Source organism: Acinonyx jubatus, chromosome X, assembly GCF_027475565.1.
Source record: "Acinonyx jubatus isolate Ajub_Pintada_27869175 chromosome X, VMU_Ajub_asm_v1.0, whole genome shotgun sequence".
NCBI classification, from domain to species: Eukaryota; Metazoa; Chordata; class Mammalia; order Carnivora; family Felidae; genus Acinonyx; species Acinonyx jubatus.
Genome location: NC_069389.1, coordinates 101332660 through 101356786, shown reverse-complemented (window position 1 = coordinate 101356786; position 24127 = coordinate 101332660). Strand labels below are relative to the sequence as shown.

Sequence of the window (24127 nt, the reverse complement as noted above, 5' to 3'; positions counted from 1 at the left end):
TGACACTTATGCACAAATATGTTTTGAGCTTAAGAGGCCATTTCATCCCTTCATCCTACACCACCCTTTTAAAAAAATCGTGCATTAACTTTGAAGTTACCCTTATAACCCCTGATCCTATCTTCTGAACATCAACTTCTGCAGTAGGAAGAGCAACAGCTGAGGATGTAGTGTGGAAAAGCTGTTTCTCAGTGTAGCTCTTTTTCATGTTCCTCCTTCTGACTCTCTCCCCTGTGTTTACATCTCACTGAGCTTTCTTTTGACATCTCTGAAGAGTATGTTTCCCTAAAAAGACAGATTGGCCCTGCCAGATTCCCATCAAAAACATATAAAACAGAAATGTGGTATTAATAACTATAATCAACTCAAAAAGAAAATCTAAAATGATAACTTTCCTCTTCTTTCTAATATTTGTATCTAGATAGGGACAAAACAGCCCCTTAAAAATGCATTTCAGCTGATTGACTTTATAGCATCACCATAGGAGCCAAAGTTATTCTCTATAGACCCTTTGGTTCTAAACCTTTAAGTGGGGTCCATCATATATTTATCACAGTCAGTCAATATTCCTGTCAAAAGAGCAGGCAAAACTACTACACCCACACTGTCCTGAATCACAGCCCAAATGGGAAGGAATGGAAATTTGTTCAGCCCTCCCTTTCCAAGTGTTTCCAGTTCATGGTGTTCAATTCCTCTGAGAGTTTGCTTTCTCCTAGCTGAATTATTTCTAGATGAGTGGCTCTGATTGACACTCTTTTGCAAATATGATAAAGATGAGCATGATTTTAAGTTTCAGGCCTCCAAGAAGAGAGTGGCATCTTTCAGGTGCTTTGGCAAATAGATGAGAAAGCTGTGTGTGTGTGTGTGTGTGTGTGTGTTTAAAATAGTCCCTTCAAAGCAAGCACACTGAGATATAGCCCCTCTTTTTTTTTGTCCAGGCATAGAAATATTCATGCTTTTATGCAAAAATTAAAAGGCATAGATCTGGTTTTATGTTTGTCAAAATGTTTATTTTAAATAACATTTATGTTTGACAGCAACAAAAAAATTTTTTTTATTTAATAGTTCATTCCTGCTCCCTCAGGGAACCTTTAATTCTCCCTTTCATTCTGCCTTGATTGGGACACAACACATCACCCCAAAAGGTTTCAATAACTTTGAATCTTCAAAAAATGTTTGGGTCTTAATTTTTAGCTCAGCATATCAATATTTCTCCAGCAAAAAGTAAATTTGTTTTTCCAGATACCCTGCTTCATATTAATATATAGAGCAGGCACATTCTTAATGTTAATTCATATTTCAAGATGATAGATTCGGGGGAAGTTATCTTTAAATTCAAAGTTTCTCTAGCTTATTTCATGGTTGCTATAATTGAGTTATGCTCAACTTTACCACAGTGAGACAGTGCTATGAAGTGGTAAAAAGTACAGGTCTTTGAGTCAACTGAAAAGAAATTTAAATTGGCTTTTTCTCTTACTAGGTCTTCTCTTCTGTAAAATGCAAAGAATAATAACTAAGCCAAAAGAGTGATGTTAACATTAAAGTACTTAATACACGGTCTTGCACTCAGTAAGTTGTTCACTAAATGGCAGCTTAAAAACAAAAACAAAAGAGCAAAGTGCCTATATGCAAATAAAACAGATTTGAAATATGCTTTTCTAATATAACACACACACACACACACACACAGCCAATAATAATAGTGACCTTCATTTTACTAGCACGTATACTTCACAAATAACTATATCAATGGATCACTTGGATGGAAGCAGAGTGCTCATCTTCCTCTCACGAACCTTATCCTCTCTCTTTTTGAGTGTTTTTAAGAGAGTTTTATGATTTAAATCACAACTTGATAAACTGCCTCTGCTTTTTTAGAAATGCCTAAAGAAATGTCAGCTGTGATTGTGTGATCCTGCAAAGGGGACAGAAAAGGAAATGTGTCATAGGCTTGTGTTCTATCAAGTCCCAGAAAAAGGAGTTGTTCTAACTGCTTTCTCACCACTTTCTTGAAAATAGGCTGGAGGTAAAGACCTAGGTCAAAACAACTGATGCTACAAGTCAGTCAGGATTTCTCACTAGTTTCCTGGGACCAGGGATGCTAAATAAGTCCATATTTAAAGTGACAAAAAACTTCGAAAACTCAGGTGAAAAAAGTTTATCTAAGCTTTCTTGAAAATATAGGCCATGACTTCATGGCACTTTAGTTTTTTTTGTTAAGGTCACAAAGGTATTAAGTACATACTTTTTCCTGTGCTTATCAAGTAGCATAAGGACTGAATAGAAATGAGACCGTATATAATTATTTATACAGTTATTAGAGTACCTAGAAGTGAGGCAAGGGAAGTTGGGGAAAGTCTAATTGAATCTGATACTGGAAGGGATACATGATCTGTATGGAAAAAGAAAAAGGAATAGTAAAACTGAAAACTTGTTCATGTTAGAGTTAAAAGAAACTATACTTCCTTATAGTGAGGGAAAGAGACTACTAATAATAAACCTACAGTAGCATTAAAAATAAATAAGATTACCACTGACTATGCTCTTGCTGCAATATGGTTGCAGAATATTATAAATGGCACATAGTGGGTGGGTGATAACTATGCAATGAATGAATAGAAATTTCAATAATTTGTATGATCTATTTTAGAGATGGCTTATGGAAAATCAGCTATAAAACCGTTTATAATTTATTGAGAACCTAATATGTGCAGTCAGATGAGGGATAAAATTGCAAGTCACAGGACCCAATCACCAAGGACTCACAATCTATAATTAGCCTCATTTTACTGGTATATGACATATTTTGCCCTTGCAAACCCGCAAGATTTCATGAAATAGAGCAAAACTTTAATGTATGCTGATAACTGCTTACAAGAATATCTGCACGAGAAACATCTCCTGACTAGATTGTGCTGTGCTAGACATCTCCAAAACAAGCACCAATCCTAAAGGAATCCAGTCTTTTTTTTTTCCATTAAATTAAAGCAATATGCTATTTGGGAAAGGTAAATATTATCAGGAATGAGTTTACCAGAGGAATTTATTACCTTCCAGTTATAAATAGTCTGATAAAGGGAGAATAATATAGATGCACTTTGATTTTGAAGTTGAGAATCATAGGATTTTGAAGCTGAAAAAGCCTAAATGGTCTAATTTTATAGATGTGGATACTAAGACCCTAAAAGACTGAGAGCCATAAATGAGTTAGAAAGTGAAATAAGTGATGTAAGATTTAAACTCAGGCTATATAAATCTCAGTTCCATGATCTTTCTTCTATTCTTGCCATCCTTCAGGAGATATGGAGTTCCATATTTTATTCCAAGCAAGGAAGGGACAAAAGTTGCCAAAAATCATCTTGGTATACCTAACCATTTTGTCTACAGATGACTTTTAACATTTATTTATTTTTGAGACAGAGAGAGACAGAGCATGAACGGGGGAGGGTCAGAGAGAGGGAGACACAGAATCCGAAACAGGCTCCAGGTTCTGAGCTGTCAGCACAGAGCCCGATGCGGGGCTCGAACTCACGGAGTGCGAGATCATGACCTGAGGTGAATCATCCGCTTAACCGACTGAGCCACCCAGGCGCCCCTACAGATGACTTTTAAAGTGATGATGTCATGGGCCAAATTATGTCACAAATGTGTTTCTTTGACATACACAGTAAACAGTTTTGCATTATTTGCCAGCATTTTAAATTAAGGATTTCACATGTAGAAAAACAGATTATAAGGTTCTCTTGAAAAATAAGATCTGGAAACACTGGGCTCTCATCCCCACATGACAAAAATTGACCAGAGCTGGATAGTAATTTCCACCATCAAGCAGACATGTGTGCTTCAGTTTACCAACTTCTACTAACCTCCATTGGATCTTACACACAGCCTATTTCACTCATTTATATACGACATATTTCTCTAGTCCTAGGGTTTTGAGTTTGTGACTTTTGTAATCAATTCTAAATGAAAGATTTTAAATTTAAATATCTTGTGACTTCAAAGCTTCTAAGTAATTACAAAATCAAAAACCTGAAGTGCCTAACACTATAGAAAGATGATTAAAAACTCATTATGATATTACTGTAAATATTTCTACAGTGAGGTTCCTTTATTCCTTTATTAGTTAGCAAAGGTGATTTGAAGTTTAAAAAAGGATGTTAAACAAGATTCCCAGTAATAAAATAATTTATGATGACACATTAACACATCTATTGAGATGATATCTCAGATGATCAATAAAACCAGGAAATGGTTCTTTGAAAAGTTCAACAAAAATGATAAACTTTTAGCCAGACTCATGAAAAAAGGAAAGAGAATTCATATAAAATCAGAAATGAATGAGGAGAAATAACAACCAACACCACAGACATGCAAAATATTATAGGAGAATATATGAAAAATTATATGCCAACAAATTGGACAACATAGAGAAAATGGATAAATTCCTAGAAACATATAACCTTCCAAGTTGAATCAGGAAAAAAATAGAAAATTTTAATAGGTCAATTACTAACAATAATTGAAGGAGTAACAAAAAAAAATTCCCAACAAGAAGAGGTCCAGGATCAGATGGCCTCACAGATGAATTCAACCAAACATTGAAGAAGAATTAATACCTATTTTTCTCAAACTTTTCCAAAAAATAGAAGAGGAAGGAAGTATCCCAGACACATTTTGTGAGGCTAGGATTACACTGATACCTAAACCAGATAAAGACACTACAGAAGAAAGAAGAAAGAAAAAAGAGAGAAGAAAGAAAGAAAGAGCAAGCAGGCAAGCTACAGGCCAATATTTCTGATGAACATAGATGCAAAAATCTTCAACAAAATATTAGCGAACCGAATCCAAAAATACATTAGAAAAACCACTCACCATGATCCAGTGGGATTTATTCCAGGGATGCATGGGGTAGAGGTGGGGGATTCAGTATTTGCAAATTGATGAACAAGATATATCATATTAAAAGGAGAAAGGATAAAAACCATATTGTCAATTCAATAGATGCAGAAACATCACGTGACAAAGTACATCTATTCATGATGAAAACTCTCAACAAAGTAGGTTTAGAGGAAACATAACTTCAAAACAATAAAGACTATATATGAAAAACCTGCAGCTAACATCATACTCAACGGGAAAAAAAACAGAGATTTTCTTCTAAGGTCAGAAACAACACTAGCATGTCCACTCTCACAACTTATATTCAACATAGTAATGAAAGTCCCAGCCACAGAAATCAGACAAGGAAAAGAAATAAAAGGCATCGAAATTGGTAATGAGGAAGTAAAATTTTCATTATTTGCAAATAACATAATACTATATGTAGAAAACCTTAAAGACTCCACTGAAAAACTACTAGAATTGATAAATGAATTCAGTAAAGTCACAGAATACAAAATTGATATCCAGAAATCTATTGCATTTCTATACACTAATAATGAAATATCAGAAAAAGAAGAAAACAATCCCATTTACAACTACATCAAAAATAATAACATACCTAGGAATAAGCTTAACCAAGTGGGTGAAATGCCTGTACTCTAAAAACTGTAAAACACTGATGAAAGTGAAGATAACACAAACAAATGGAAAAATAGCTGATACTCATGGATTGGGAGGACAAATATTGTTAAAATACCCATATTACCCAAAGCAGTCTGTAGATTTAATGCAATTCCTATCAAAATGCCAACATTTTTCAGAGAAATGGAACAAATAATCCTAAAATTTGTATAGAAACACAAAAGACACTAAATAACCAAAGAAATATTGAAAAAGAAGAATAAAGCTGGAAGTATCATAATCCCAGATTTCAAGATATACTACAAAGTGGCAATAATCAAAAGTGTGGTACTAGAACAAGGGTAGACACATAAATCAGCAGAACAGAATAGAGAGTTCAGAAATAAACTTATCCTTTTATTGTCAATTAATCTACAACAAAGGAGGCAAGAATATACAATGGGAAAAAAACAATCTCTTCAATAAATGTTGGGAAAACTGGACAAAATGCAAAAAAATGAAACTGGGCCACTTTCTTTTTTTTTTAAATATATGAAATTTATTTTCAAATTGGTTTCCCTACAACACCCAGTGCTCATCCCAACAGGTGCCCTCCTCAATACCCATCACCCACCCTCCCCGCCCTCCCACCCCCATCAACCCTCAGTTTGTTCTCAGTTTTTAAGAGTCTCTTATGCTTTGGCTCTCTCCCACTCTAACCTCTTTTTTTTTTTCTTCCCCTCCCCCATGGGTTTCTGTTAAGTTTCTCAGGATCCACATAAGAGTGAAAACATATGGTATCTGTCTTTCTCTGTATGGCTTATTTCACTTAGCATCACACTCTCCAGTTCCATCCACGTTGCTACAAAGGGCCATATTTCATTCTTTCTCATTGCCACGAAGTATTCCATTGTGTACATAAACCACAATTTCTTTGTCCATTCATCAGTTGATGGACATTTAGGCTCTTTCCACAATTTGGCTATTGTTGAGAGTGCTGTTATAAACATTGGGGTACAAGTGCCCCTATGCATCAGTACTCCTGTATCCCTTGGGTAAATTCCTAGCAGTGCTATTGCTGGGTCATAAGGTAGGTCTATTTTTAATTTTCTGAGAAACCTCCACACTGTTTTCCAGAGTGGCTGCACAAACTGGGCCACTTTCTTACACCACACACACAAATGCACTAAAAATGGATTAAGGTCTTAAATCTGATGCCTGAAACCATAAAAATCTTAGAAGAGAACAAAGGCAGTCATTTCTCTGACATCAGCCATAACAATATCTTTCCATATATGTCTCCTGAGACAAGGGAAACAGAAGGAAAAATAAACTATTGGGACTTCATCAAAACAAAAAGCTTCTGTGCAGTAAAGAAAACAGTCAACAAAACTAAAAGACAACGTACTGAATAGGAGGAGATATTTGCAAATAACATATCCAATAAAGGATTAATATCCAAAATATATTTAAAAAACCTCTACAATTCAACATAAAAAAATACAAATAATCTAACAATGGGCAGAAGACATGAACAGACATTTCCCTAAGAAGACATCCAGATGATCACTATGAAAAGATGCTCAACATCACTCATCATCAGGGAAATGCAAATCAAAACCACAATGACATATCACCTCGCATGTGTCAGAATGGCTAACATCAATAGACAGGAAATAATAAGTGGTGGCAAGGATGTGGATAAAAATGGACCCTCATGCACTGTTTATGGGAATGCAAATAGGTACAGCCACTGTGAAAACAGTATGGAAGGAAGCTCCTAAAAAACTTAAAAATAGAATTACCATATGATCCAGTAATTCTACTACTGGGTATTTACCCAAAGAAAATGAAAACACTAATTTGAAAATATTTGTGCACCCCTATGTTTATTGCAACATTATTTAAAATAGTCAAGATACAAAAGCAACACAAGTGCCTATTGATAGATGAATGGATAAAGAAGATAAAGAATGGGTAAAGAAGATATATATTATATATATATATATATATAACTATATATATATGTATAGTTATATATATCTATATATATCTATATCTATATCTATCTATATATATATAAACTTTTACTCATCCATAAAAAAGAAGGAAATCTTGCCATTTGCAACAACATGGATGGACTCAGAGGATATTATGCTAAGAGAAAGAAGTCAATCAGAGAAAGACAAATACCACATGATTTCACTCATATGTTGAATTTAAGAAACCTTAAACAAGTGAAGAAAAAAAAGAAACAAAAACAAACTCTTAAATACAGAGAATAAATTGGTAGCTGCCAGAGGAGAGGTGAGTGGAGGGATGAATGAAATTGATAAACAAGGTTAAGAGTATATTTATTTTGATGAGCACTGAGAAATGTAAAGAATCCGGGGTGCCTGAGTGGCTCAGTTGGTTAAAAGTCTGACTTTGGCTCAGGACTTTGGCTCAGGTCATGATCTCATGTTCGTGAGTTCAAGCCCCACGTCGGGCTCTGTGATATCAGCCTGCTTTGGATTCTGTGTCTCATTCTCTCTCTGCCCCTCCCCTGTTCATGCTCTCTCTCTCTCTCTCAAAAATATAAAAAAATAGAAAAAGAAATGTATAGAATTGAATCATTATATTATTCACCTGAAACTAATATAACACTGTATGTTCATTTTATTTGAATAAAAAAATACAGTTAAAACAGTAAGTATATTAAACAAGATACCCAGTAATGAAATAATTTACTATGACACATTTACATGTTTATCAAAGGAATAGGGAAATTTCTAACATTCAAAAATAACGTGTGCAGTGTTTGCAAAAGATAAAATGTATAAAACATTTCAGTTAAACCATGGTACAACAGACAAAGGATTCATTGTTTCAGGATTCCAAGCAGCATCTTATATACTTAAGGCACAACATTTTATTAGTGTTAATAAATCCAAAAATACAGCAGATAACTAAGAAATTATCAGAAGTATACAAGTACAAGCAGAGATGGCTACCTCATAATCTAATGTCAACACCATTGGCTAAAAAAGAAAAGAAATTCATTAATCATTTCTTTTGTCTACATAATGTTAAACAACTGGCTTGACTATTTTGAAAAAACATCATTTGTCTACAACAATCTTATATTTTAGAATCGTATTTGTAGACCTCTATAGAATTATACTTGATCTGAAAAAAAAAGACATTTTCTATTTTTTATCTTTTAGGCCAAATAGTTTAAAAAGGAAAAATTATCACACATATTTTTGTCTTTAGTATATCAATTCCCCCACTTCTGCTGACAATCTGCTCTGCATCACTGTATTCCTTGTAATTGGACTTTCCTTTCATTGCCTTTATCACTCAACATGTATAGACTATTTACTTTGAAACAGGAAAAGAATGGGCAAATTAACAATGTATGATGAAATCAAATCTCCTAGTACAAAGTACATTCTTCCTTCCATAAATAATTTATGATTATCACCATAAAGAAATACATACATTTAGGTTTTATTATCCCTTCTACAGATCCTCCTGTAGGCCTGAATTATGTACAGCTTTAAAAATTGTCATTAAAATAAAATATTTGGAGCCACAGCAAACCTCCTCCAAAGAGACACTTGACTATTTTTCCTCCTTGTAATTAAAAGGTCTTGTCTAGGGTTGCACTTAAAGTATAGAATTATTGGGGTGCCTGGGTGGCTCAGTGGGTTGAATGTCTGACTCTTGATTTCAGCTCAGGTAATGATCCCAGGGTCATGGAATCAATTCCCACGTTGAGCTTTGCACTGAACGTGGAGCCTCCTTGAGGTTCTCTCTTCCTCTCCCTCTGCTCTCTCCCCTACTTGTGCTCCCTCTCTCTAAAAAAATAAAAATAAATAAACAAGTGTAGAATTATTTTCTTTTCAAGGTAATCCCACTTTGAGTTTGACAATGTTTTAATATGTTCTATTTTGTTTTGTTTTGCTTTGTTTTTCTTTTAATAGATTCTTTGAAAATTACTTTTGGGGCACCTGGGTGGCTCAGTCGGTTGAGCCTCCAACTTTGGCTCTGGTCATGATCTCACAGTTCATGAGTTGGAGCCCCGTGTCCAGCTCTGTGCTGACAGCTTGGAGCCTGGAGCCTGCTTCACATTCTGTGTCTCCCTCTCTCTCTGCTTCTCCGCTGCTCACACTCTGTCTCTCAAAAATAAATAAAGATTTAAAAAATTAGAAAATCACTTTCAAAGTTGGTTTGGAAATTCTTAAACTGCCCACTGGAGGCCCTTGAGATAATCGGAATATTACAGCTTTGATGGAACATTACTCAAGTTCTGGAAAATCATGCAAGGTAAACTGTAGAACATTTGGAAAAATCCCAAAATAGATATTTTTAATATGTTGTTTTATTTTCCATATTTCTCTTTAAAATTACCTGTCTTTTACCCAAAATTTTCTTTTTAAACCTCATTATGACCTTGATCCAGCAACAATCCTTATGATAGGAATGTTATAAATGACTATAGTTTAATAGCTTTAATATCCTCCTACCATTTCTATGCAGCCACTGAATAACACATTTAGCTATGTTAGAAACTTGGACATTGAGGGCACACCACTGAAACTTCAAATAAAATGTCATTTGTAACTGATTAACAGAGTATTTGGTGGGGGAATTATGGAGCTACAAGTGATTCCTTCCATTAAAATAGGTTATATCAACATAAAAATAAAATATTATCCTAATATATTCTCAATATTTCCAAAAATCAAGCCTGATAAAAGGACAAAGGCCATTTTCTAATGACATTTTGTGGTTTGATACTTTTCTTCATGACCGTATTTATGACCAGATGACAGTCAATAAGCATCATTTGAGTATCATTATGTAGAGAGACTTGGATTGAAGAAAGTATATCTGGCTTTATAAAATTTACATTCTAATTGGAATTTTTGATGCACATGGAGGTATACACACATAAATAAAATTAAATAGTATCATAGTATAAAGAATAATTCTCAGTTTAATTTTCCATTACAGTATCACTAAGTTTTGATAATTTAGCCTGATGGAGAATTCCAAAACTGAAGAGCTTACCATCTCATGAGATGGCTCATATTTTATAAATTTTTAGAGGATGTTTTTCTCTCATGCTAAATTAGAAATGAAATGCAAGATTCCCAGTACTTAGTGCCTAGAACATACTATGTACTCAATTAAAATTTTGTTTAAAAAATGTACTTTTTTAATATCAAGTTAATAATTTACCTCTGGAATATCTTTTTCTAGTACAGCCCAGATTTGTTCTCTGGACAAATACAGAACAAGCTTGGCTTCCTTTACACAATAGAACTTTAAATATTTAAACCCAGTTCTTAAATTCAGAGTTCTGAAATTGAAAAAGTTTCCTGATTTTCAAATAAGAGTGCTCATCCACCAGGATGTGTGCCAGGGCATAGAAAAAAACCATGAGAGAAATAGAGCCGCATTGTTCTGCAACATCAATTCAAAAATTGCTGCATGAAAATATTTTTTTTATTAAAGTACAGGTACATGGTAAACTAGTATGAAAAATTCACAAGAATTTGTTGAATAAAATAAGAAATTTAAATGAAATTCCATATTTGAAGAGGCCTTCTGCCATATAACCTGGTCTACAGAGAAATCGTACCTATTTTCCTTATATATTATGGGCTTGTAGGTAGACATTTTCAGAAGATAGTTTTAGCTGACTGCTACACTATATCAATGAAGAAGCTGTCATCCAGAGAGAGGAAGTTATTTCACAAAAGTCACAACATATTTTAATGGCATATACCTGACAAGAATATATGTAATATTATTCATATTCAACAAATTCCTTCAACTGTGTGTGTGACACATTTCAAGATCCTCATTGTCCAAATTAACCTCTTGCTCATATCTCTTAAAATATAAGGCCTTTCCATGTTATCCTTTAAATTAACAACAGCAATTTCTTTCTAAAATATAAGTCAATAACATGCAACTCTTCTTTTCATAAACACTCAGTAGTAGAAGTTATGAAATATTTTAAAAACCAAAAGAATTGTAACATGTTAAAAGATAATGGGAGTCACCCTGAAAAAGTCCCCAGTGGCCAAAGCTGAAACAATTTAAGCAACAAATTAAATAACAAAGTATTTGCTATAACTTGAAATATAAAATAAGTATGCATGAGTACATAAATAATAAATAAATAAATAAATAAATAAATAAATAAATAAGACAAGTCTTCCTTACAGAAGAATTCCAATGAATGTGTGAAGATATAATTCCTCTAAGAGGTGGAGATTAATTGCCTCCTTGAGAGTAGACTGGATTGAGTAACTTCCATATAATGGAAAAGCCCTTCAAACATCACTTTAAACATGAGATAAATGTTAACAGAACCACCAATGTCATGAGGATATCATATACCCTCTTATATGGTATGATGAGAAGGCTAATTTACTTCTATGATATTCTTCTCCAAATCCATAACCTCAGTCTTATTATGAGTAAAATATCAAACTATAGACATTATATAAAATACCTGATCAGTATTCTTCAAAATTGTCAAGTCATCAAAAATAAGGAAAATAATTCTGAGAAACAGTTATACTCAAGAGGAGCCTAAGGAGTCATGATGACTAATCTAATTTGGTATTCTGAAAAGAATCCTGGGATTAAAAACAAAAAAGACAGTAGTTCTAGAGAGTGACATTGATGGTAATGGAAGAGGCTGTGCACGTGTGGGGAAAGGGGTATATGGGAAATCCCTGTACTTTCCTCTCAATTTTGTTGTTAACCCAAAACTACACTTTAAAACAATCTTTTATAAGAAAAAAAAGGACATTAGGAAAAGAGTAGTGAAACCCAAAAATGTATACCTTTTAATTAATGGTAATATGTTAATGTCATTTTTTCTTAGTTTTGACAAAGGAATCATGGTACTACAAGATGTTAAAACTAAGAAACTGAATGAAAAATATATGACAATTTCTGTACTAGGTTTGCAGCTTTTCTATAAATCTAAAATTATTTTGTTTTTAATGTTTATTAAAAGAAAAACCAAACTCCATTAGAGTGACATCAGCAAAAATTGCAGAGTACAGAATTCCCAGAAACACCAAAAATGGTGAACAAAAACTATCAGAATCAAGTTATCAGTACTCTGGGAAGTAATCAAAGGTTTACAGCATTCAAGTAAATGCTCAACTAAGAAAGGGGAGACTTAAATATGCTAGGAGAACTTTGTGGTATTTTAACTTAGCCTTGCCCCACCTCCCTCACCCACATGAGGGTGATTCTGAAGATGAGAATTCATGTTCCTGACATGGTTATCTGGCTCTCACAGTAGCAGAACACATCATGTTCCAAAAAATTGTATTTCTGTTTTGACCCTTCTGGAGTTTCCCTGAAGTACTGAAATGGGACATTTGCATTTGTTTCTCCTAACTTGGAACTCTCTCAGGACAGAAAACTGGCTAAGCATAAAGCATTCCTCAAAGACACTGAAAGGCAAATGAACAAGCTGCTGCTTCCAGTGGCAAAAGCTTACAGTTGGCACAAACCAGAGGCCAGCATAAGCCTGGGAGGTAAAAGCTGGAGAGACAGTAATTTTGGAAAAAAAGAACTTTGAGAAACATCTGCATATACTAGAGAATCTAGAAAACCTGGACACATGTCCAAGGAAGGACACAAGCACAGAAAAGACCTGAGAACAAACCCTAGCCCTTTACCTCCAGCAGATCCTTAGGTTTAGTTCCAATAAGAAGTGAAAGTTAAGGCAGTGTTGCAAAGGACCTGACTAAGCTTTGAAACACTGCCCCAACACAGAATTTATCAGCAAAGATTGGTAGTGCATGGTCTTTTCTTCCTTTTCTTTTCTCTATTTTGTTCTATTTTACTTTTTGGCTTCATGTATTTAAAGATATCTCTGTCAAACCACTAGTTGACCACAAGGTAAAGTATCAGAGACTACAAAGACCACATACACACACACAAAAAAAAGAGTTTTGAAAAATTACTAAACAAACAACTGTAACTCACAGTAAGCAAGAACAATAACCTTGAGGAGGGAAAGAACCAGTTTTCCAGAGTGACCATATTAGAATATCCAAAATGTTCAGTTTTCAACAAAAATCTATAAGACATACAAAGAAACAAGGAAGAATGATCCATTCACAAGGAAAAAGGAATGGAACCTGACCTTTCCAATGTAAAGGCATTGTAATTACTAGGAAATGAGTTTTAAAATATTTTTTAATGTTTATTTTTGAGAGAGAGAAACAGAGAGCAAGCAGGGGAGGGGCAGAGAGAGAGGGAGACACAGAATCTGAAGCTGTCATCAGAGAGTCCAATGCAGGGCTTGAACCCATGAACCATGAGATCATGACCTGAGCCGAAGTCAGACGCTTAATCGACTGAACCACCCAGGCACCCCACTAAGAAATGACTTTAATTAAACTATTGTAAGTATGCTCAAGGAGTTAAAGAACACCTTGGACAAAGAATTGAAGGAAACCAGGAGAATCCTTCCTCAATAAAAAGAGAATAACAATACAGGGGAATTATAGAACCAAACAGAAATTCTGACATTGAAAAGTATGATAACTGCAATGAAATATAAATCACTAAATGGTTTCAATAGATTTGAGTAAGCAGAAGAAAAAAATCAATGACCTTGAAGGCAGGTCAATTGAAATTATCCAGTCTGAGGAACAGAAAAAAAAAAAAAAACATAATGAAGAAAAATGAACAAATCCCAAGAGACCTGTGGGATACTATCAAGCATACCAACATATGCTTAATGGGAGTCCTGGAAGGAGACAATCGAGCGAAACAAAAACAGAACATTTGTGGGCTAGGAAATCTTTCCTATATGAAGTGCTTTAGGCTGAAAGAAAAACACATTAGACAACAATTGAAATCATATGAAGAAAAAAGAACAATTGCAAAAGTAACTACATAGGTAAAAAAAATACATTATTATTGTATTTCCAGTTTGTAACTCCTTATTGTTCCTATATGGTTTAAGAGTTCACTGAATTAAATAATAATTATATATCTGTGTTAATGGAAACACATTCTACAAAGGTGCAACTTGTGACAACATAATGAGGAGAGATGAAGTTATATGAGTTCTTGTATACTGCTGAAGTTAATTAGATTAATTCCAATGAGATTGTCATAAGCATAATATGTTAATTGCATTCCCAAATAAAATAACTAAAAATATACAGAAAAGGAACTGAATAAAGTGTCAAAATAGTACAGTGCAAAAACTAAAATGAACACAAAATACTTAAGCTATGCAGGAAATAAGAACCAAAAATGATAAGATGTATAGAAAACAAATAGCAAAATGGCAGAAGTCCCTCTGTATCAGAAGTAACTTTAAATTAAAATGATTTAAACACTCTGATATGCTAAGTGAAATAAGCCATACAGAGAAAGACAGATACCACATGGTTTCACTCTTATGTGGATCTTGAGAAACTTAACAGAAACCCATGGGGGAGGGGAAGAAAAAAAAAAGAGGTTAGGGTGGAAGAGAGCCAAAGCATAAGAGACTCTTAAAAACTGAGAACAAACTGAGGGTTGATGGGGGGTGGGAGGGAGGGGAGGGTGGGTGATGGGTATTGAGGAGGGCACCTTTTGGGATGAGCACTGGGTGTTGTATGGAAACCAATTTGACAATAAACTTCATATATTGAAAAAATAAATAAATAAAATAAAATAAATAAAAAATAGATTGGGAGGGGGCGCCTGGGTGGCTCAGTTGATTGATGACTGACTTCTGTTCAGGTCATGATCTCACTGTTTGTGAGTTCAAGCCCCACGTCGGGCTCTGTGCTGACAGCTCAGAGCCTGGACCCTGCTTCGGATTCTGTGTCTCCCTCTCTGTCTCTCTGCCTCTCTCCCACTCATGCTCTGTCTCTCTCTGTCTCAGAAATAAATTAAAAAACATAAAAAAAATAGATTGGAAGAATGGATAAAACATGATCTAGCTGTATGCTGTATAGACAGTCTATATCCAAAGTTACAAATAAGCTGAAAATGAAAAATAAAAAATATATATCCAGGCAATTGTAACTAAGGAGCAGAAATGGCTAAATTAATATTACTCAAAATAGACTTTAAGTCAAAAAATGTTACCAGATACAAAGAGGGATAACTTATATTGATAATATGATCAACTTATCAAGAGGATATCACAATTATAAACATATGCACAGCTAACCACTGTGAAAAGATATGAAGCAAAATTTGAAAGAATTGAAATGAAAAAAAAAGAGTAGTCCTACAATAATTGGAGATTTCAACAACCCATTTACAATAATTGACAGAACAATGAAATAAATGATTAGTAAAAAAATAGAGGACTTGAATAACATTAATAACAAGACCTAATGGACATAGACAGAACCACTTCCCCTGGAAAGAGTAGGACAAGCATTTTTCTCAAAAGAGTAGGACAAGCATTTTTCTCAAGTGCACGTGGAATATTATCCATGAAAGATTTTGCTAGCCCAGAAATCAAATTTCAATAAATTTTAAAAGATTAAAATCATACAAATTATTTTCTCTGACAACAATGAATTTTGTTGAATGAAACTAAAAGTCAATATCAGAGGAAAACTGGAAAATTTACAAATATATAAAAATTAAACAAAGTAAGTAATGAGTTGAAGAAATCAATCACAAGAGAAATTAGAAAATATCTGGGGTGCTTGGGTGGCCTAGTCAGTTAAGCTCTGACTTTGGCCAGGTCATGATCTTGCAGTTCATGAGTTTGAGCCCTGCTTAGGGCTCTGAGCTGACAGTTCAGAGCCTGGTGTCTGCCTCATACTCTGTCTCTCTCGAAAAAAAAAAATAAACATTAAAAAAATTTTTAAAAAGAAAATATTTAAAGGCCGATCGAAACAAAAACACAACATTGAATGCAGTAAAGGGAGTGCTCATATGGAAATACATACTGTAAATAACGACATTAAGAAAAGTGAAAGATCTCAAACCAAAAACCTAAATTGATACCTTGAGGAATGAGAAAAAGCAAACTAGACCAAACTAGCAGAGGAAAGAAATCACAAAAGATCAAAGAAGAGGTAGAGAACTTTTTAAAAAACTAATCAATGAAACCAAAAGTTGGTTCTTTGAAAATATCAACAAATTGATAACTCTTTAGCTAGAATGATGAAGAGAGAGAAAACACAAATAATTGAAATCAGAAATTAAAATGGAGATATTACCACCGATCTTATAGAAACAGAAAGGATTATAAGAGAATACTAAGAACAACCGTACACCAACAAATTGTATAACCAACTAAAATGGACAAATTCCAAAAATATACAAATTACCAAAATTGACTTAATAAAAAATAATAAATATGAACATGTCTAAAACTATGTAGATTGACTCAGTAAACAAAAACCTCCTAACAACAAAAAGCCCAGGAGCAGATGGCTTCACTTGCTATATTTAAGGAAGAATGAACACAAACGCTTCTAAATTTTTTTCCCAAAAAGTAGAAAAGGAGGTAACTTTCCCTCTTTATCCCATGACCCTAATACCAAAGCCTGACAAGGATAAAACAATAAAAGTACAGAACAATGTCCCTCATGAAAATATATATAAAATCCTCTACTAAATACTAGAAATAGAGTCCAGAAGCATTATATAAAAGAGCTATATATCATGACTAAGTGAGATTTATCCTAGAAATGTAAGGGTAATTCAACATGTGAAAACCAATTAATGTAATACACGACATTTATAGAATTAACGGAAAAAATGATCTCAATTGATGAAAAAAATCATTTGAAAAAATCCAATACTCTTTCATGATGAAAACACTTAAAAACTAGAAATAGAAGGGATCTTTTTCAATATGATAAAGGCAGTTATGAAAAACACACAACTAACATTATACTAAGTGGTGAAAGTCTACAAACGTTTCCCTTATGATCAAGAACAAGACTAGAAAGCCCACTTTCTTCCTCTTATTCAACATTGTACTGGAAGTCCTAGCCAGAGAAGTTGAGAAAGAGTAAGAAATAAATATCTAAATTTATTTAGAGAGTAGAAGTAAGAAGTAAAAGGAAAGAAGTAAAAGGAAGAAGTAAAACTAAATCTATTCACAGATAAAATGATTTTACATTTAGAAAACACCGAAGAATTCACATACAAAAGCAAAAAATATATTAGAACTAATAAACCAAATCAGTAAAATTGCATGATACAAGATGTATACAATACAGCTGAACACTCAGAAAAGGAAATTAAGAAAATAATTCAATTTACTATACAATCGAAAAGAAAAAAACACTTAGGGATCAATGTAAAAGAATTTTATAGTGAAAACTACAAATTATTATTGAAATACATTAAAACGATCTAAATAAATGGAAAGATATTCTGTGTTCATAAACAGGAAGACTTAATACTTATTGTAAAGATGGCAATACTACCCAAAGCAATCTACAGATTCAAAGCATTTTCCATCAAAATTCCAATGGCCTTTTGTGCAGGTATGGAAATGTTCATTTTTAAATTCATGTGGAATTGCAAGGAACCCCAAATAGTCACAACAATCTTGAAAAAGAACAGAGTATACACATTTCCTAATTTCCACATTTGCTACAAAGCTGCAGTAATTACAACAGTTTGGTACTGGCATAAAGACAAGAATATCAATCTATTCTTTGAGAGTGGAATGAGGGTACATACCCAAACATGTTTAGCTGATATTTAACAAAGGTGGTGAGATCATCCTATAGGGAACGAATAGCTCGTTCAACAAGTGTCACAGAAACAACTGGATATCCATGTGAAAGAGACTGAACTTGTTTCCCTATATCATACCATATACAAAAATTTATTCAAAATGGATTAAAGACAAGAACTAAAACTGTACGAAGAAACCAGGGGTAAACTTTCATGTTTTGGGTTTTAGCATTGGGTTCTTAGATATAAAACCAAAAGTATATGCAACAAAAGAAGAAACATAAATTAGACTTCATCAAAATTAAAAATTTGTGCACCAAATGATACCATCAAGAAAGTAAAAACAACTTATAGAAGTAAATTCAATTAATTTGTTTCCAGCTTTCATCATTTCATAGCATTTTGCAGTATATCTCTTAATATTTTTAATTCTGACTTGTATGGTGCTGGATCCCGTATTCTTTTTTTGTTTTTACCCTTTACAATTCTCAACTGAGTGGCTTGAATATGCAAGTGATAATAATTTTTTTTAATTAACTACTGAATGAATGTCAATTTATCTTAGTTTCCCTGATATTTATAATCATTTAAGAACACATGAAAACAATGGATTGCTAATGAAGAAATAATTCTAAGAAAATGTAGAATAAAGGAGTGATCAAACTCACTTTGGTATAATAAAAAAATACATCCAACAGAAGTAAATTTTAAACAAAATTTTGAAAGAAATAAGGAAATGTTTTATTGGTGGTTAGTGGAAATGAATCTATAGAGCTGTAAGTAGAAAAATAATATAATCAATAAGGACAGGCCAAAAACTAATAATAACATTGGTGTAAAATGAGGTAACAAATAAATGAGACTGTGTGAAATGTGTGGACTCTGATTGAAAATAACACAAAAGCCATGATTATAAGCAACAAATAAAAAGGATTTTGTTAATTATCTAACTTACTTTATTACTTATTTACATGTGATGCATTTGCCTCATAGGCAAGCCAGAAGAGTTAGACAATTTTCTTTTCTACCTCACATCTTACCTATCAAATTAGAGGGATTAGACATGGTGCCCTATCAACCTATGGTTTGGGATATGAATAAATGTATATCATTTATACATTGATTGTAAAAATGAGGCAATCCATGCCACATGTCAATATGTCATAACTGAAAAGTGAAGTTGGGGGTGTGAATTGGTTTAGGCATCTATCTACTGACTGAGAGGTTATAGATCACCCTAAAGCCTTAGTTCTAATCTTTTGAGGGTTTTTCCTTTGAAAAACAGTATTCATTTTACAATGTGAATGAAATAAATCACATGAATGAAATAAATCATTCATACATTTCACTAATTCTATAGTCATATATGGCCAGCAAAGTAGCCTGCAGGGCAAAATCACTCATTATAATTTGGGGGACTATTTTGCGTGTGTGTGTGTGTGTGTGTGGTCAATATATTTCACTACAAGCACATTTATTTAAGTGCATTGATTATGAAACCTACTTTAGCACTCTGTACCAAATAATGTTTTTCACAGTGTAGTCTCTTTGGTGTTTTTTTCACTGCTGACTCTAGTTTTGTTTTGTCCTTGTGTAGAGACAGAGTCTTGCTGAATCTCAACTTCTCTATCAGCTAAATGGGGACAGTAGTACTGGCCATGAAAACCTCCCTCCTCCACCCAAAATGATTAGAAAGACATGCTGGAGCTAGATTGCTGATGGTTACTTCCAAAGTGCCGGGGTGACAAAATTCACAACAGATTCTTATTAATAAAGAACCTACAACTATATTAAATGTTTCACTTATCCACTTAAGTACTTTCAAAGCCCTTTTAACTTTGACAAGCATAAAGGAAAAAAATATTCTTGACAATGATCAAGAATGAAAAAATATGCGTGCTCTTTGATTGCCTGCCAAATAAATGAAGGGCACACTAAATAACCCCTCCATGACATTAGAGATGATGAGACAGCTTGAAAAGGAGTCCAATAGTACCTGAGTTTTAAGTGTATTTACTTCATAGAAAGCTGACTGAATCTTTAAGCTTTAAGAAAAAGAAATAGAAAACAGATAAAGATGTTTTGCTTACAGTAAGGAAGGCTATGGGATCCTCCCATTATTTTGTACCTTGAACCCACCTTTCTTATATGGCAGGAGTCATTCTTTCTCTATCCCACAAACCCCCAAACACTTGCACCCCAGAAAGCAAAAATATTCTATAGTTAAGATAGTCATTTCAAATCCCACTAAAGGGAAAACATAAAAACAAAAGTTAAAAAAAAAAAGTCTAGATCTTAAATCAACACAGCTTGTTTTAATGTATAGGAATACAGCATTTACCTTGATCATTTGCATTTAAATAGCACTGTATGGTTTCCAATGCACTTTTAAATAAACTAACTCATAGAGAAACTCTTTGATGTGGAGCAAGGGGCTGCAAGTGTTAGCATTCTCATTTCACAAGAGAAGACTTAGGTGAAATGACTCACTCAAGCTAACACATCTAGGAAGTGGCAAAGCTAGAACCATAATTAAGGTCTCCTAACTCTAAATCCTATCTTTTTCCCCCATTGTGAGTCATCACCTGCTTCATAGTAACATCTTATCTTTGTATAGAAGTTTTAGAGTTTCTCAAGTGCTTTCACATATATTAGGTGGAACCACATGGAATTGTCCATATCCACCTATTTTTTGAATCACCAACTAAAATGGTGATTTCACATGGTTCAAATAAACTGACTTTTTCAATTTCACAAGGTTCCTTACTGTCCTCCTACCTTCCAGTAGTCACCATCTCTCACATCACCTTCGTCTGCAAACATTTACATTAATATAGTCAAGGACTACTGTTGCCAGGTGCTCTCAATTTAGGAAGAGACACACGTTATGAATTTTTAATTACTCCCTCCTTCCTAATTTATTCACGCTTTGCCCTCTTCCATCTATATCCTCTAAGTGACTGATAAATGACTTTATACAAGAGTTCTAATAATTAAGATGAACAACACGTTACCTCTCCAAAAGGCATTTGCCCTAGTCATTGCAGGTCATTAATTCAACAGAATAAATCTCTAAGAATCTCCAAACTTACATTCCAGTACAATAGTTGTGCTTCTTACAATGCTGTCACTCATTTCCCACCAACTAACCTGATGTTTATTCACACTGTGAAAGACTTCCTAATAGATTACTCCCACTTTCCTCTCTCCATCATTTCCATTCTTCCCCCTTTCCTCTCTATCCTTTCTTTTTCATTCTCTCTTCCATCTTTTTTTTAATTCTAAGTGTTTTCATTTGTTCCACAAACTAATAACCTCTGTAGTGATAAACAAAGATTACCAACATAAGAACAAGAATTACTTATTGACAGCAAAAGAATCAGTGGTCATCCACCACCATCTGTGTTTGGCAGAGACTCAAATCAAAGGCAGGCAGATTAGTGGGTAAGCTTTCTGGTGGCAAAAGGGGAAGGTCTAATGACAGGCTGTTGGGGTGGCAAAGCAGGATGGGAGCTGACTAGAAGAGGAATGTCCTATGTAATTGGTGAGGGGGATCATATCTGCTTTCCCCTCTCAGTCTGAGACTGGGGGCAAGGAACAAGGGAAGCTGTCATTCCAGTCCTGACCCTGTCTGTTTGGGGCCCATCCGTTGCAGAGATTGTGTTTGGAGTTTCACCTCTTTTGCCATCTTTTCACCAAGCACCTTTGGGGTCCATCAATCTTGTTCTTTCTATCTAGCTATATGAAGAACAACAGTAACATGTTTACATGTTTCCATCTTTGTCTCTATTATCATTCTCCCCAATAGCTTTCCTTCCCTTTGTTCCTCTCCACCTTACCCAGAGTACCTTTTTTCCTATTTCAGATCTTCTTTCTCCCTACCAAAAAAACGGGCTTGTCAGTAACCATAGGGCAACATATACAACTTCTAATTTTCTTCTGTCCTAAAGAAGTGACTGGCTTTCAATTAAAAACTATCTGGGATGCTCCTGGCACTATGTGAATCTGTCTCTTGCTTCAACAGTGTTTGTAAAGAGCAAGACCTAGGAGGACAGCCCTTCTTCAAGCCTCCAATCACCCTCCACCTTCTTGCAACCTCCAGGACCATCTTCTCAGCCATCCCCTACCTTCAGGACCAACAAATACCATTTTTTGATGAGATCCTTATTGCTGACCAACCATGAGCTCCCAGGTTTATCAGAATTATTCCACGAAGTGGATGGAGGCCACCAGTCAATGGCCCAGTCAACTTCCATCTGCAGGCCTATGACACCTACCTATCTCTGGGCTTCTATTTTCACCCTGAAGATATAGCTCTGGAGAGTGAAGGCCACTTTTTCAGCAGCCACTTCTGGGAGTTTGTCCAATGTTTCTGAAGTTTCAAAACCAGCACAGTGGCTATGCCCTTTTCCAGGACGTGCAGCAGTCATCCCTAAAGGAGCGGGGTAAAACCCTAGATGCCACGGAAACCAGAGTGGCCCTAGAGGAGAACCTGAACCAGGCCTTTTTGGATCTGCATGCCCTGGGTTCAGCCTATACAGATCCCTCTGCCTGCGCAGATCTCTGTGAATTGCTGGTGAGCCACTTCCCAGATGAGGAGGTAAAACTCCTTAAGAAGACGGCAACCACCTTACTAATCACAGGATGGCTGGCCCCTAGGCTCACCTGGACAAGTACTTATTCAAAAGGCTCACCCTCAAATGCAACTAGAGTTTCTGGAGTCCAGAAGCCTTTGAGGAGCCCCTCTACATCCCCCTGGTGTCAAGGCTTCTGCCTGAACCTCTCTTTAAATATCCTCCTTAAATGAAGCTTTTTAACTACCCTGGAGTCCTTGCTCAAGCTGTGAACCAACCATAAGTAAAGCTTTTTATTGGGGAATAAAAAACCTATTCAACTATCTTCTCTGTGTAGTAAATACTGACTATGTTCTCTATGCAGACTTGAGTTGGTTACTGTGACAAGCAATTTACTTAGTATTTTCTGGTTGTTAGTCATGTTACTCATTCCACATGTATTTGTTTTAATTAACTTATTTTTAGACATGTACCTATAAGAAATAATAGAGTTCTTGTGTGTATGCTTTACACATTTTCCCCAGGTAACATCTACCAAAACTATTGTATAATACCACAACAAAGATATTGAGATTAATATGGTCAAGATACAAAACATTTCTATCACCACAGGGATTCCTTATTTTGTCCTTTTATAGTCACACCCACACTCTTCCCTAACCCTTAGTCCCACCCTTGATCTCTGGTAATCATTAATCAGTTCTCCATCTATAATTTTGTAATTTCAAGAATGTTATATAAATTGAATCATATACTATGTAAGGTTTTGACATCAGCTTTTTTCACAAAGTATAATTCTCTCGAGATTCATTTAGGTTGTTAATTGTATCAATATGCCATTTCTTTTTATTGCTAAGTAGCATTCCAAGGTATCACTGTACCACAATTAGTTTAACCATTCATCCTGTGAGGGACATTTGTGTTATTTCCAATTAGGAGCCATTACAAATAAATGAGCTGTAAATATCCACATACAAATTTTTAATGGAACATATGCTTTCCTTTTTCTGAGATAAATGTCTAAGTACAATTGCTGGGCTGTATGCTCATCACAAGTTTAATGGGTTTTTGTTGTTGTTGTTGTTGTTTTAAGAAACTGACCAAGTGTTTTTTCAGAGTTGCTGAACCATTCCACATTTCACTGTTAATGTATGAGCAATCCAGTTTCTCTGCATCCTTGTCAGCATTTGGTGTTGTCACTATGTGTATAGTTATATATTTTATATAGTATATATTTAACCATTCTGATAGGTATATAGTAATAGCTCATTATAGTTTTCGGCATTTACCTAGTGGCTAATAAGTTGAATATTTTTTCATGTGCTTACTTGTCATCTATATGTCCTATTTTGTGA

The 24127-nt window shown here is 34.4% G+C and overlaps 1 pseudogene; it reads left to right on the top strand.

Moving 5' to 3' along the window:
* The first annotated feature begins 22378 nt into the window (after positions 1-22378).
* Positions 22379-22908, top strand: LOC106988130 (ferritin light chain-like; annotated as a pseudogene).
* Positions 22909-24127: the final 1219 nt, after the last annotated feature.